Source organism: Peromyscus leucopus, chromosome 23 (assembly GCF_004664715.2).
Source record: "Peromyscus leucopus breed LL Stock chromosome 23, UCI_PerLeu_2.1, whole genome shotgun sequence".
Classification (NCBI taxonomy): domain Eukaryota; kingdom Metazoa; phylum Chordata; class Mammalia; order Rodentia; family Cricetidae; genus Peromyscus; species Peromyscus leucopus.
The window spans coordinates 36,896,162-36,910,294 of record NC_051082.1 but is presented as its reverse complement, the minus strand read 5'-3'; the positions used below and the strand labels follow the sequence as shown (position 1 = coordinate 36,910,294).

Here is a 14,133-nt window from a genome sequence, read left to right as displayed (position 1 = left end):
GGGCGTGTCTGGCCGCGGGGCCGGGGAGCGGGTCGTGCGCGCTGAGGAGGAGCCGCCGCCGTCGCCGTCGCCGCTCTGCCGCCGCCACCACCGCTACCGAGGCCGTGCGGAGCCGTTATCGCCGCGCCGCCCGCCCCGGAGCAGAGCCCCGGGCCTTCCCGCCCGTGTTCAGGTGAGGCCGGGTGGCTTCGGCGACTTCCGAAAGAGTAGGCCGCGCTAGGGCCTGAGCTCGCCTAGACCCGCGGGCGCCCGCCGGGCCTGCACCGGCCGAAGGCCCCAGGCCGCGCAAGGCCTGGGTGCGGAGGCGCGCGTGTGGGCCGTGGCTAGGCGAAGGGAAACCGACTCGGTTGGATCCGGGTCGGCGACAAGCCTCCTCCGGGCCGGATTCCTCTCTGGGCTCCCGCGAGAGAGGCGGGAGAAGGACACGGCGTGGGCACGCGCTTTGGGGGGCCGGGCTCCGAGGCTTTGGGGGGGCCCTGCATAGTCGGTCTGGGAAGCCCGGTGATCCGGGGGCGGAAGAGAGGAGCGAGGGCCTTGGGCGCCCAGAGGTCACGGCCCACGGGCTCGCTCTCTCGGGAAATCTCACAGATTTCTTTTGTGGCCGATTTTCAGGATACACCGCGACGGATCGTGAGGTCCTTTTAGAAAGTGTGCAAACCTTTCTTCTGTATGTATGGGAGTCCTAGAAAATAAAAGGGAAAAAAATTTTGATCGCCATCTCTAACAAAGCTGTTCTCTGGACGTTTACATTTGTAAAATAACGTGTAAATATAGAAAATATAATTGCACGCAGTTGAACAATGGGTAGTGAAGGAGAGTCTTCCTTATCTGTTGTCTTGTGCTGCTAAAGCATATCAAAGTGGGTTTTGACACCTACTATGTGCAGGGCAGGTGGAGAACTTTTTTTGCACGGTACAGAGCTTCTATTGTCGAAAATGTTCATGTGGGGTACCGATGGCCAGTGCTTTAGAAGGAGCAAAATGGTAGGGAAAGCTTTTCTAACCTCCTTACTGCAGACAGTTAAGGTCAGATAATGGTTGGTTGTGGGGGCCTGGCTGCCCTGTGCATTGTAGGAAGTTGGATGGCATGCCTGGCTTCTCTGCCCACTAAGTATTAGCATCTCTGCCTCCCACTTCTCCCAGTTGTGAGGACCAAAAATACATTCAAGCGTTGCTAGGGGTCTTTCTGGCGCTCCCCACCACCAAACACATACACACACAGAGGTGAGAAATCCTTAAATAATCCTTAAATAATCTTTCTGGGAAAGTTCTTGTAGGCCTATCTCTGATGTTCTGTAGGAAGCTCCTAAGATTTTGAGTAAGCTATGTTGAATTGCCTGTAAAATAGTAGGGTGAAAATATTGAGAAGATGTGAGAGGAAAACCCCAGTATTGTGTATGCCATACATGGAATACATGGTGTTACAAATAACCATCAGAATTTATCAACAGTGTACCATGTGTTAATACTTTACAGGCGTGTCTCCAACCCCTAAGATAAGTGTTAGAATATCCATTTTAGAGAAGAAAGTGGAGCTTAGGATAGTCTCATGGGCAGTGCAGGATTTGAATGCAGGTCCAAGATACCCCAGTGTATTACTGCTGAACATGTATGTACAAAACTGCTGAGAGCTGGTTTTTAAAATGCTGTGGGGCTGGAGAGGTGGCTCCGCAGACAAGAGCCTGCATGTTAAGTTCCTAGTGCCCGAATGATGGCTCACAACATCCCTATCCAGGTCCAAGGGATCCCATGCCGCCTTCTGGCCTTGCAGGCACCAAGCACACATGTGGTTCCCATACATGCAAACAAAACACACATAAATCTAAAAATATTTTTTAATGCTGTGACTTCGAGGTCTGTAAAGAAGCTGAGAGATAGGCAATGTTTCTGTTAGCACTGGTTTTTTTTTTTTTTTTGTTTTTTATTTTTTTGGTTTTTCGAGACAGGGTTTCTCTGTGTAGCTTTGCGCCTTTCCTGGGACTCACTTGGTAGCCCAGGCTGGCCTCGAACTCACAGAGATCTGCCTGGCTCTGCCTCCCGAGTGCTGGATTAAAGGCGTGCGCACCACCGCCCGGCCGTTAGCACTGGTTTGAGGGAACAGATTTGGATGTGTTTAGGAATAGGTCACCGTGCAACAGAAAGGGAGAGATTGAAGAACATACTTTTTCCTGTGCTTACTCAGTTGCTTCCCACACTCACTGCTTCTCTTCTCTCTGCCTTTGCACACCAGCAGGAGTTGACTTTTGAAGATGCAGATCTGATCATGTTTCTCCTGTTTTGGAGGGTGGGGAGTGGGGGTTGTGCTGGGCTGTTCGAATGGCTCTAAAGATTTAAATCAGAAGCCCTTAGCTTGGGGTGACCCCTACCCCCTCTGACCCTGTCTGCTCTTTCCTTGCAAGAAGATCTCCTTCTCATGCTGTGTGGCCCGGTTCAGAGTACAAACACCGCTTGAAGCTGCCTCCAACTGCCAAGGCTTCTCCACCTCCAGAATCTACTGTTACCTGGTTTGTGTTCCCATCCCATTCAGTGTGTTCAATCTAGTTAAATGCTGAACGGTGAGAGTGAGATGCAGTGCCAGCCTTTTGCCCCTAGGTGGCAGTAGTTCACAGTGGTCCTGGTTCTAAGAGAAGACCTAAGAAAATGGGCTAATAAGAGGGAAATGAGCTTTTGCGCCACCTCCCCCAAACTGTGTTCTAGCCTAGAGGCTAGCCTCTGGAGAGGCCATGTTGTATCTGACCTGTGTGTAGATGATTTCAGCCTGGCTTGTGAGCAATAGTACCAACTGATGTGGAAGCAGAAGAAAAGGAACTGTTACGCAAGCCCAAGAGACCTCAGAATGTTCCCTGGAGTTGTTGAGGCAGAAGGACTGGAAGGAAGTAGCTAGGTAAAAGACCAGTGGGAAAGGCTCTTCAAGAACTTGGTGGGTAGAGGAGGTGGGACCATCCGTTTGTTCAGGAAACCATGCAGGGTATGGAACTTTCTGGGAAAGTAGAATGGAGTAGCAGGTTTGTTGGAAAGAGAGCTCAGATATTATGAGGGCCCTCTCCAGATCCATGTTAATTGACAGAGGGAGTCACATTTGCACAGGAGGAACTGACTGGCAGCCAGAAAACAAGTTAGGTGCTTTCCTTCGAGTAGGAAAAATTGCTAATATGATCCAGAACATTAGCCGTAGAGACAAGGAGCATTGAGACACAATTAGAGGGTCAAAAGTCACATGACTTGGAATTTGGGACATGAGAAAGAGCAATGGTAGCTGATCCTGCCCAACACTTGAGTGCCACAAAGATGAGTGGCCACAGAGAACTTAAGAAGGACAAGAAAACAGTTTAATGTATGACTGGAGACAAGAAAGCAAGTACATGGCTGAAGCAGGATGCAGGAAATAGGATGGTGACAGAATATCCATGTCCACACATGCGGGGGCTCATTGCAGTGCTCAGTGGTTTAGCCCCGCCTTTCTATTCTCAAGAAATGTAGTGTGAATTGCCAGTACCTATTCTCTATCACTGGGAAAAAATGACCTTGCATTCATGAAGCTCTGCTTTTTTTTTTTTTTTTTTTTTTTTTTTTTTTTTTTTTTTTTTTTTTGGTTTTTCGAGACAGGGTTTCTCTGTTTTCTCTATGTAGCTTTGCGCCTTCCCTGGAAGGCTTCGAACTCACAGAGATCTGCCTGCCTCTGCCTCCCGAGTGCTGGGATTAAAGGCGTGCGCCGCCGCCACCCGGTGAAGCCCTGCTTTTAATACCCAGTGCCACATAACCCAGGAATAGTGTCTTGTGCCTGTAATCTCTGTGCTCAGGAGTTAGGGGCAGATATTGGCTATCTATGGGGGATGAGGCTATCCTGGGCTACACTGAAACTCTGTCCCAAAAAGAAAGTTAACCTGATTTGAGAAGAGGCCTCAATGTATTATGAGACCTAATATAAAAGAGTGTTAGTCTTTACATATAGTATATTGCATGGAATGATTATTGGTTACTGAAAGGTTGTTTTTATTCAAGCAGATTACAATAAAAGAGGAACAGGGAGGGCTATCCAGGATCAGCAAATGGCCACATTAAGAGAAAAGGAAGGCACCAAAAATCTGCCAGGCCTGAGTTTACCAGTTAAGCCAGACCAAGAGAGTCAGTCAGGAGGGTAAACATGGACCTAAAACTAGAAAATTATGCTGGGGTCAGGTGGTAGCAGGATTCTGGTCCTTGTCAAGGGGACTCCAGAAAATTACTTAAAATGGGGAAAGAAGAGTACCATCTAGTTCAGAGGCTAACATCCTGATCTGTTGTTGTTGGGATTGCTTCTGTTTTGTGTTCCCTGTGCCTGGTGCATTGCTGGCATTCCACTCATGCCTAGGGAAGAAAAAGTTAATGGGGAGCTTGGGAGTGACTAGGTCCAGCCACCCATCAAAGAAACCTTTATGCCACAGGAAGGATTGACAAGAGATAATAGTGCACAGCAACTCGGTGGCAAGGCTGATGTCACCATGGAGAGAGGCCTGGAGACATTGCAAGAGGAGTCATTTAGAGGGAAAGGTTAAACTGGGTTTAGAGACACGTTTAGGAGTTGGTCTAGGCAAGAGGAGACAGGGACCTGATTGAGAAGGCAGAAAGGAGGGAGAGTAGAGATGTCTTCGGGTGTTACTCTGGCAGAACTTGCAACTTCGTTTGTTAGAGGGAATAGAAAGAGATGACTTGGAGAACAGGTGTGGTTCTTTACTGCAGGAAGTAAGTCGAGGTGAGGGAAAGGTTTGGAGAGGAGTGAGACAGGAGACGGATTAGGGAATCACATGCCTTGGTTTCAGGAGTAAGGGTGCCCACATGTGTCAGCTGACAGGTGGTGTTTAGTAGTTGGTAACATCCACAGTGAGAAAATGAAGTGATTAACCCCCACTGTCTTTTGGTTGTTGCTGATGGATTCATTTTGGAAATGGGGTAGAAGCATGGGTTTTCGTTTCTTACTGTGTTACTGTGCATGTCTGTGCAAGAGCTTCACCAGCTCCAAGTCTCTGGTACTTTAGCAGGACTTTGGAGCTGGCCAAGTCCCTAGGGCCTATAAAGCACTTGGACTGGGCACCGTGCTCGCTACGCCTGACCTACTGGCTAGAGCTGCCCCAGCCAAGTGGCCTTCCCCTTGGATGTGAAAAGGGGCCATTAAAGATCAGTATATCTACTTGAGCCCTCGATGGGTGGCGGTCATAATTGGGTCAAGTAGCACCTTCAGTTTTTTCTGGCAACAGAGCATTTCCTGGGGGATTTGTTCCCCCCACCCCCACCACTCACCTTGAAGACTCAAGAGTTTTATATCTAGAAAGAACTTCAGAAGTAATTGAGAGGCTGGAGAGATGGCTCAGCAGTTAAGAACACTTGCTGCTCTTGCAAAGGACTTGGGTTCTGTCCCCAGCATGCACATGGTGACTCACAAACAACTGTAACTCCAGTTCCAGGGAGTGTGACATCCTTTTTTGACCTCCATGGGCACCAATGCATAGACATACGCAGACAAAACGCTCATACACATAAAATAAAATCTTTAAAAAAAGAAATATTTAAGTTTAAGCCTCATTAGAAGTATGTAGTAGTGCTGGTCAGGCCTGATGAAGAGTGACTATTTGGCTTCAATCTAGCACTCATCCTTTACAAAGGCCTACCGTACCATTGAAAAGTTTGGCTCTCGTGTGCCTCATGGTGCCTTACTAACAGCACCACCCAGTACATGTGCTGCCGATGGGAACACCGTGGTGGATGGCACACAGCACAACTATAAGATAGTTTGAAATGTGCAGTAGGATCAAAAACCCCAAGATCCTTTTAAACAAGGTTTCTCTTTGGTATATCCAGTTACTTGAAATGGTTCCAAATAACAGGAAAATCATTTTGTCACACTTGAAGTTTGCATTTTTTGCTCCTTGCAGTAGATGCTTATTCTTTGGGGTGGTGCTCATTAATGATGATCTTGAGAAAGTAAGATACTGTTTGTATATGCCTGAGTGATAGAATTGTTGTCTAGCATGTTCAAGACCCCAGGTTCTGTCCTTACCACTTCAAAGAGGGAGGGAGGGAGAGAGGGAGGGAACATGAAAATGCCATTATGAAACCCATTGTATTATATGCTAACTTAAAATATATTTTAGGGATGGAGAGATGGTTCAGCTGTTAAACGTGTGTTCTGCTCTTGCTGAGGACCTGAGTTTGTACACAGTATTCCGCATTAGACAATTTACAACCACCAGTAATTCCAGTTCCAGGGGATCCAACACCTCTGGTCTCCTCAGGCACCTATACTCTCACATGTACATAGCTATATGTAGACACATAAACTTAATTAATAAATAAGTCTTAAATTACTTTTAAAAGGAAGAAACTGGATGGGTTCATAAAATGTCAGGACAGCTTCTGACTGCTGTTCTTACCATTAAAGAAATACTCCAGACATGCAATGTCCTAGGTGGAGTCTGAAAGCCAGTAACCCTTTCTTACTACGTAACACACCAGGGTTGTCTGGAACCCTGAATTTGGGGGCTCTTAGATAACAGTGGTCTATCCTTACATGGTAGGAGAAATGCCATGAATCAAAAGGTCATTTTCCCAGCATGAGGCTCATCCATTGCCCTTGGGATGTGTTAACCCCTATGAATTTCCCCCAAATGCTAAAAACTTGACTGCATAATTTGTGGTAGTTAGGACTTTGTATGTATGTATGTATGTATGTATGTATGTATGTATGTATGTATGTATGTCTAACCTTGGCTCTCAAAGTCCTTGCTGTATTTATGTTATTTATTTTGGTGTGGGGTACATGCCGAGTTCAAAGCACAACTTTGTGGAGTTGGTTTTTTCCACTTTTATATGTGTTATGGACATCAGGCTCAGATTATCAGACTAGCATAGTAAACTCTTCACCTGTTGAACCATCTTCCCAGCCAATATCTCACTCTTGATATTGGTGAAAAGTAAATAATTTTAAGTCAGTGATTGAAGAAGTAATAAAGACTGTATCAGTTGTGGAGAGGAATTGAAAAATGAAGTGACTTGTTTGTTATCCTGCATAGGACAAAGCCAGGTGAGGAACACAGACTGGAAAACGCAGTGGGGCACCATCACAGAGGTCCTGGAGCACTACTATGTAGTGACAACTCAAGGCCAAACCCTGTCACTTATTAACAGCCTGACTGACCATGAGCAAAATAGTGTGACCTCTGAGCTTTAGTGGATGATGACAGGGAAAGCCTGGAAGTGAAGGGAGTTGACTTAGAGGAAGCAGGAGGTGGCAGTGGCTTGATAGTGGTCATTGATAATTAGATAGTAGTCACAAGACCTATTATGGTTAGAGCTTGTGAGCACAGGACCAGTTGGACCCAGGTTGGGCCACACAGATTTGGAAAGGGTCAAGGGAGGTATCCTGAAAGATTGAATGAAGTAGCCTCTGAAGTAACATGAAACTGACTCCATTATTGCTGGTTGACTACAGACTTGACCTGCAAGGAGTGTTCAGCCCTGACTGCCCACATGACCATGTGTGGAGCAGTATGGCAAGTTCTTTGTTTAAATCTTAAATTCAGTTTTTAATTTGCATTATAGAAAATTTTACTCATCTTTGAGGATGTAGGATTGTTTGAAGAGTTGTTTTTTTGTTTTATTTTGAGAAAAAGGTCTGAGTAGCTCAGCTTGGCCTTCAAACTTGCTATATATCTGAGGATTACTTTGAATTTCTGAACTCCTGCCTCCATCTCCCAAGTACTGGGATTAGAGTTATCAACCACCATTCCCATGTGGGGCTGGGGCCCAGGGCCTCATGCATGCTAGCTAAGAATTCTACCAACTGAGCTGCATCCTAGCCTCATTATTTGGGGCTTTTTGTGTTGGTTTGGTTTAAAGGATCTCACTTTGTAACCCTGGTTGGCCTAGAAGTATGTGGACCAGACTGGTCTCATGCTCACAGAAATCTACCTGCTTTGAGTGCTGGGATTAAAGTCATATGCTTCCACATCCTTCAGTGTGGCCATCAAAGGACAACTTCGTAGAATTGGTCCTCCCCTTCTATGTGGATTTGAGAGATCAAACTCTGTCTCCAGGCTTGCATAGCAAGCATCTTTTTCCATTGAGCTATCTTGCAGGCCCTGAACTTTATCATCTCCCATCATGATAGCAGAAATTACTATCACCCAAGAACAAAAATATTCCCTCTTGTTGCCCTTAGGTAGTCAGTTCTTTCTGTGCTTCACCTGGCAACCACAGATCTCTTTGAGGAATATTCTTAGACTTGCAATGGGGTTACATTGTAATTTGAAAAAAAATTAAGACAAAATATTCATATGCTCAACCTATTGAACCCTGTAGCCCATCTACTATAGTGGTTTGCTATCTCATGTTTGTGAGGTGAATGGGAACTGTTAGAGTATAACATCATAAGACTGTCATACCACATTATTAGGAAAAGATCTAAATTTTGAAGCACAATTTCTATAGAATGGCATTGCTTCTGAACCTTCAAAAAGTTGTATGTTTCTAGACTTGGTGACACATACCTATAATATTAGTAATTAGAGTCAGAAGCCTGGAGCTGGAGAGATGGCTTAGTGCTTTAGAGCTTTCCTTGCTCTTACAGAGAACTCAAATTTGATACCCAGAACCCATATGGTGACTCATAATCACCCTAACTCCAGACCCAATGTCCTCTGACCTCTGAGGGCACCAAGCACACATGTTGCACATATAGACAGACAGACAGACATACAAGCAAGCAAAACATGCATATTTTTGAAATTTTAAGTCATGAGTTGTTAGTGGGTCAGCCTGGGCTACACACTGGTCCTGTTGCAAACACCATTGGGAAAAGTTTTAAGATGAATCATCCTTAGTTTGGTTGATGCTGTCTATAGTTTGATCCTTTCCAGAATGTCCTAAAATGGAATCGCCCAAGAGGTAGCTTTTTTTAGTCTGCTTCCCTCCCACTCCCTGCCCTGTCCAGTAAAATGTATTTGAAAATCATGTATGTAGTATGAATTAGTAGTGCCTTTTCATTGCTGAGTAGTGTCCATTGTATAACATACCATAATTTCCCAGTGAATGACTTATTTCATTAATGAAATAATGAAATGAATTATTTCATTAAAGTAGTTTTGAATAAAGGATGCTATATGCATTTGTGTATAGGTTTTTATATGAACTTATATTTTTATTTCTCTTGCATTGATGTGGCTTACATCTATAATCTCAGCATTTCAGAGGCTGGGGCAGGGATTGCCATAAGTTTGAGGCTAGTTTGGGCTACATGATGAATTTCAGAGTTAGACTAACACAGTGTCTCAGAAAGAAAGGAGGGAATGAAAGAACAGAACAGTAGTAGGAATATGATTGCCAGGTCACATACTAAGTGTGTGTGTTCAACTCAGAGACTGCTAATTTGTTTATTAAAGTAACTGTTACATTTTTGCATTACTACCATTGCTGTGTGTAGAAAGCCTGACTTCTCCCCACATCCTCCCCAGCCGTTTGACATTGTCTTGTTATATTTTGTTTTAGCCATTCTAGTATGTGGACATGGCCTTTGCCTGGCTAATGATGTTGAACCTCTTTCCGTATATTCATTTGCCATCTACATATTTGCTTTGTTACACCTTCAAAGTCTTGCCTTTTTTTGTTTTAAGATTGGGGGATGGTTGGCTTATTTAGAAAATTCAGTTATTTATTTGTGTGTTTTGTGTTTGAGTGGTCAAGCATGCTGTTATTCATGTGTGGATGTCAAAGGACAACCCATGAAAATGAGAATGGATTGATCTTTGGTTTCCATGTATAGGAGTCTTCCACTTCTAAGACCTCTTTTGTTTTTGCTACACAGCAGGCCATGGCATCTAGATTCATGCTTAGGTTCTGGGGATCAAACCCAAGTTGTCAAGCTTGAATATTTTTACCTCCTGAACCATCTCCCCCGTTCCTGTTTGTTTTGTAGACAATGTTATTTTGTTAAGGATGACTTACAACTCCTGATCTGCATGCCTCTACCTTTCAAATACTTGGATGTCAGAAGTATACCACCATACCCAGATTTATTTGTGCGTGCGTGCGTAAGTGCGCATTACTCATGTTTTAAGTTAGGTGTACCCTATCACTTTCTGTCTTATTCTTTGAGAAAGTCTCACCCACCTGAAGCTAGTTTGGAAGACAACAAGCCCCATCAATCTTGCTGTCTCCATTACAATGCTGGAATTACACAGGCAGTCCTAGCCATGTACATGTTTTTATGCATATGCTTGGGATTTGAACTTAGGTTCTCATTAAACCATTGCTCCAGCTTCTTGCCCCCTCCCTTTTTTTTTTCTTTAAGCGAACATGTGTCTGTATGTGTTTGTAATTGTACACATCATCATGTACTTATCAGAAATAAATCTCTAATAAACACAATTTATGTATACTACCAGTACATTTTCCAGTAGTTAATTAAGAACATGGGGGGTGAGGGGAGGCTAAGATGGTAGACCAGAGTAGAAAAGAGAACCATTTAGTACACTGAAAGAGAGACATGGGCATATGAGTAACAGAATAACTTGTTCTACTCTTAAGACCTTTTAAAAAAAAATGTGTCCTCAGGGCTGAAAAGATGGCTTGCTGATTAAGAGCACTGGCTGCTCTTCCAAAGTACCTGGGTTCAATTCCCAGTGCCCACATGGGGGTTGTATATAACTCCAATTCCAAGGGATTTGACGCCCTCTTCTGGCTTCTCCACAGGCACCAGACACACACATGATGCACAGACATACATGTAGGCAAAATACCCATATACTTTTTTTTATATTAATTAAATATTTTTAAGTGTTTTCACTTCTTTGCAAATACTTTCCTCAGTCTTTGGGTATTAATTTTTCCAGCATTGTCTTGCAAAGCAGCAGTATTACATTTTGATGACATCTATTCATTTTTTAGTGAAAACAGTTTTTGGTGGTACATCTAAGAAATCTTTACCTTGCCCAATGTTAGAAAATGTTTATATTCATAAAAAAGACTGGTGGGGCTGGAGAGATGGCTCGGTAGTTAAAAGCACTTACTGCTCTTTCAAAGGACCAGGGTTCAATTCCCAGCACCCACATGGCAGCTCACAGCTGTCTGTGACTTCAGTTCCAGGAGACCTGACACCCATGGCAAAACATCAATGCACATAAAATAAAAATAAATAAATTAAAAAAAAAAAAAAAGACTGGCATAGTGGCACATGCCATAATCCCAGCACTTAGGAGACTGAGACAGAAGGATTTCAGGTTTGAATCCAGCCTGGGCTACATGGAGTTTGGCTACTGGCGGTGCTGGGAATCAAACCTAGGGCTTTCGCCACACGTGAGGCAAGCGCTGTACTCCTGAGCTATGGTTCCTAGTTTGATACTAGCCTGAGCTACGTAGGGAGACCCTAAGGAGGACCTTTGGAGACTTCAGAATGGATAGAGGAGGGAGGGAGGGGAAGAAGGAAGGAAATAATGGTAGCAATTTTTTTTTTTTTTTCAAAAAGCCAGATGGTGAATTTTTTGGACTGTGTGGGCCATGTGTTTGTTACTGCTTAACTCTTGTCATTGTAGTTTAAAAAAAAAAATCAACCTTAGACAGTAGATAGCACAAAGAAAATGATTGTGTTCTGGTAAACTTTATATAAAAGGTGATGGGCTGGGCATGTTTTATAAGGGTAGTCACTATCAGTTCATTAGCGATAAAAGCAGAATGAGTGGAGAAGAGTAGATGCACAACTCTTAGAGAATGGGTAAAGAGAAGAAAGGCTCAGGTCATAACTCAGTGGTAGAGCACTGGCCTAGTATTTGCCAGACAGTAGAGTCAGTCTCCAGCACCATGAAAAGGAAGGAGGAGGAGTGGAGGGAAGAGAAAGAAAAAAGCAAAAGGAAATAAAAGGGGAAGGAAAAAGAAATGTTTTGAATCTCATCTTCAGCAAACTTGAACATGCATATTAATTTTTTTTTGTTTTTCAAGACAGGGTTTCTCTGTGTAGCCCTTCTTGTCCTGGAACTGGCTCTTCAGATCAGGCTGGCCTCGAACTCAGAGATCTTCCTGCTTCTGCCTCCGCCTCCGCCTCCGCCTCCGAGGTATTAAAGTCGTGTGCTACCACTGACCCAACACATACTAATTTTTTTAACATTAACCTCTGTGCTCTCACCTTTAGATGCTTTTGTTCATTTATTTTTGAGCTAATGATCTATTTAAAACTCTCAGGACCGCAGACCATTTAACATATTGACCAAAATTTTTCGTGATTAAACTTTAATGCTTTCTACTGAAAATTAATAGAGCCATCTTCTATTAATACACACTTAAATGTTGTCCATGTTTTGTACTTTTTACAAGCTGAGGGATATTGTATTCAGATTACTAACCTGCATCTGTGTGGTCATTGCTGCAAGACAGATTCCTATGGCCTGAGATTTGGGGTTGGTTTCACATGTCCTACGTCTTAGGCTTGGTAGGAGCTCCAAAGGTGGTGCTGTCTTGATGTACATGTCAGTCTCTTCTCTCTACTTAAAGGATTTTATCCATCCTATATGACCAGTAAAAATCTATTGTTTCATCTTGCTTTTAAGCAGGGGGGGAGGATAGGAGGATAGGGAGTTGTCTCTCATATATAGCCTAGGCCAGTGGTTCTCAACTTGTGGATCATAACCCCTTTGGGGAACAAGCAACCCTTTCACAGAGGTCACATATCAGTAATTTACAATTTATAATGGCAATGAAAATAATTCTATGGTTGGGGGTCACCAACATGAGGAACTGTATTAAAGGGTCACAGCATTAGGAAGGTTGAGAACCACTGTCTGAGATGATTCCAGGCTTCACAGTGAGGTAAGGGTAGTTATGCTTCTACCTCCCAAATGCTAGGATGATAACAGTGTGCCACTGTGCCCAGCTTGCGTGGTGTTATGGTTGACCCGGGGCTTAGTACATGCTAGGCAACTGCTCTACCAGCTGAGTTATATCCCCAGCCTTATTTGCATTTTCCCTGTTGTTCATGAGGTTGAACTTTTTTTGATGGGTTTCTCATCTCTTTGAATGGCCATCAGCATGAAGTTGTGGTTTATATCATTTCTGTTGGTAATGTGTTGGATTTTAATTATTAATTTGTACATGCATTGAATCAACTTACTCAGCCTTAGCAATGTTGACATTTTAGGCTAGGTACTTCTTGATTGTTGGCATCATCCTGTGCCTTGCAGAATATTTAACAGCATCCTGGAATCTGCTCACTAGACACTGATAGTGTGTGGGCACATACACACTGGTGCTAACCAAGAATGCCTACACATCATCACATCCTGTCCCCTGATGGGTGACTTTCCCAGCATGGCAACCACCTGATCAAAAATGATACATAGCAGATGTTTTCTCCCAGGTTCTTGCTGCTTGTCTTTGTTTCTGGTGCTTTTTGCCTTAAGATGATACCTGGTTTGCTAGGCTTCTCTTTTTCTATGTTAACATACTTTATAGAGAAGAAGGAACCTGCACAGCTTTAAATGAGTAATGTTTGAGAGTTAGGAGAGTAGGAACCTGAACACTTCTAGAAACCAGGCCTAATTAATTCCCCTTCTCTCAGAGATTTAGAGAGTAAGAGAACAATGTCTGTTCGAGAGTTGTGTTGCGTTTTATTTAGTCTCTGGCAAAGCCTTTTTTTTTAAGGTGCTAGAGATGGAACCTAGTGCCTCCTGCATACCAGCCAAATGCTCTGCTACTTAGCTCTGAAAAGCTTTTTTTTTTTTTGTTTCTGTTTTCTTTTTGAGATAGAGTTAAATATAGCTCAGAATGGCCTTGAACTTGTTACACAGCCGAGGGTGGCTTTAAATTCCTGATCCTCTTGCCTCCACTGTGTGAGTATTGGAATTACAGATGTGTGCTCACACCCAACCTCTGCAATGCTGTTTTTTAAAGATAGTCAAAGGCTTATTATACCTTCTGGGCTTTGACTTTTCAAACTAACGTAGAACTTCACATCTGGAGGAAGGGGTGGACTGCCCACTGCCACTGAGACCTGCAGACAGGAGCGCATGTGAAGTGATGGCTATGAATTTAGAAGCAGGGTCAAAGGGCCTCCTAGATTAGGCCACTGCACCACAATGCCTGTGAGCAAACCAGGTGTGGGCTGTTTTCAAAGGAG

The 14,133-nt window shown here is 43.7% G+C and overlaps 1 protein-coding gene and 1 non-coding gene across 4 annotated transcripts in view; both read left to right on the top strand.

Annotated features, from left to right (window-relative positions):
- Positions 1-36: 36 nt before the first annotated feature.
- The window catches only part of Elavl1 (ELAV like RNA binding protein 1), a 47,374-nt gene continuing 33,277 nt past the window's right edge, over positions 37-14,133 (top strand). Inside the window, exons 1-2 of one of the 3 annotated variants that reach the window (XM_037198428.1) lie at positions 37-172; positions 2,402-2,503. The gene's annotated coding sequence lies outside the window, so the exon portion shown is untranslated. Of the gene's footprint in view, positions 173-2,398; positions 2,504-14,133 lie in introns of all 3 variants that reach the window. The other 2 variants (XM_028860721.2, XM_028860719.2) reach the window with 2 other exon arrangements.
- On the top strand, positions 6,536-6,700 carry LOC114686076. The gene has a single exon (XR_003733520.1). It is a non-coding gene; the product is annotated as a U1 spliceosomal RNA (small nuclear RNA).